Consider the following 2266-nt stretch of genomic DNA (forward strand, 5'->3'; position numbering starts at 1 on the left):
GACACTACATCCACGTCCCACAAGTGGCGCGGGCTTCGACGCCCACGTCACTTGTGGGACGTGGATGTAGTGTCCGACACCGACGGCCACATGTATCTCACACCCACGATACTTGCTATTTAGGGTTTCCTCTATCGCTCGGTGACCCTCGACGACCCTCGTTCCTGATAAAAAAAAGAGGAAGAAGAAGAAAAAAGAGGAGAAGAAAGAATAGAGGAGTTCTTACTCCTCTATTCTTTCTTCTCCTCTTTTTTTTTCTTCTTCCTCTTCTTTTTTTATCCTTGAAGCATTGTCGAGGCCACCCCAAACCCTAGAGAAGCAGCGTCGAGGCCACCCCAAACCCTAGAGAAGCAGCGTCGAGGCCACTAATTAATATTAGTTCTACGTTTTTGCCACTAATATATCCATCTATTATGTTTGAATAATAATTCCCATGTTGTCAATATTTGTAGAAACTATGGACACCGCCCGAGATGAAGTACAAGAAGAGTTGTTGGGGGACATAATCGCACAAGGAAGTGATGCCATCTGCTCGTTGTTTCTCAACGAGACCGATGGTCTGGAAGTAGCTGATTATGATGGCTCCGGTGACCTAATGCCGGTGCAAGAAGGAGACCGTGAGGACGGCTCCGGTGACCCAATTACGGTGCAAGAAGGAGACCGTGATGACGTCTCCGGTGACCGAACCGAGTCCGGCCATGTGTATATATTAGTTAAGCTTCTGCTGACTAGCTAATTGATGCATTCATTGTTTTGGTATGTACACATATTAATTAAGTCTTTGTTCTTTTTTCTAGCCCTCCGGATCGAGCACAACTTCGGTAAAGAGACGAGGCCCGAAGAAAAAGTTGAGCTCGAATGAAAAGTTTGAGATCATAGCAATCACGCCCGACGGCCAACCGATTGAACCCCTCCGGACAAAGAGCGCATTTGTTGCTCAGTGCGGGGTTTTGGTTAGGGACAAGATCCCGATCAGCATCCAGCAATGGTTTAAGCCGGCTACAGAAGACCCTGAGGTGTCTTATGTCAATGATATGCAGAAAAATGATCTTTGGACTGAGCTGAAGTCAAATTTCACCCTACCGCCAGAGGATAAAACAGAGAAGCCAGTTAAAGAGCAATTAATCAAGTCTTTTGCTCCTAAGAGGATGGCAGAACTATTCAGGAGGTGGAAGAAAGAGCTGAATAAGTTTGTCAAAAATAATGAGACACCAGAATTCAAGGGCAGATACGACAAGATCAGAGATCACTGGCCCGCATTTGTGGCCCACAAGACATCGGAAAAGAGTAAGAAGATGTCGGTGACAAACAAGCAAAATGCTGCGAAGAAGAAGCATCACCATCGCACGGGGTCAGGTGGCTACCTCGTAGTCCAGCCTAAGTGGGCCAAGACTGAGAATGATCTGGTTGATAAAGGGATCGAACCAGAGACAATTAACTGGCCAGACCGTTGCCGGACTTGGTTCTTCGGGGCTGGCGGAACCTTGAAACCTGTAACAGGGAAGTGCATTTGGACGAACGATCGAATGGACATACCAGTCAGGAAGCTTTAGCACTATATCAAAGCAGCGCAGCAAGGGACGTTCTTTCCATACAGAGAGAACAACGAGCTCACAATGGCCCTCGGGAATCCTGAGCACCAGGACGGACACGAGGCACGCCAGGCTCCATTCCGTGGAAGGTTGGGTTTCCGGACGCAGGCGGTTACAAATCCCATGAGAGGAGGAAAAAAGTGGAGCAGACCCAAATGCAGGCGCTGCAAGCAAGGGTACAAGCGATAGAGGAACGAGAAGCAAATCACAGCAAATGTACTGCCGAAGCTTCCACAGAAGCTACCCCGCCATCTCAGCGGAGAAGCAGCGTGGCTTCCACTGAGCTGCTTCAGCCGGAGCATGCCTTGACGGCTCGTGCCAGCTATCCCGTGGATGCTATCACAGAGTCTCAAAATTGCCACCTTATGACGCAATGGATGAATTTGAAGGTCAAGGCGGCTGTTGGCTCTATTTATCCTACTGAACCCGGCGCAACTTTTCACTGCCGGCCGATTCCAGAAGGATATGCTAGGGTGATGGTGGATGAAATAACGGAGGGATTTGAGGACCTCCAGCTTGACCACCCTACCGGTGAAGGGGAGACTAGGCTGGGAACTATTCAGCGTAGAACCCACACTTCCGTGCCTCCTATGCCTGCATCCACATGCCTGTAGAACCTACACTTATGTGCCTGCATCCACATGCCTATAGAGAGGCTCCACTTCAGCACTAAC

This window comes from Triticum aestivum, chromosome 3A, assembly GCF_018294505.1.
Source record: "Triticum aestivum cultivar Chinese Spring chromosome 3A, IWGSC CS RefSeq v2.1, whole genome shotgun sequence".
NCBI lineage: Eukaryota > Viridiplantae > Streptophyta > Magnoliopsida > Poales > Poaceae > Triticum > Triticum aestivum.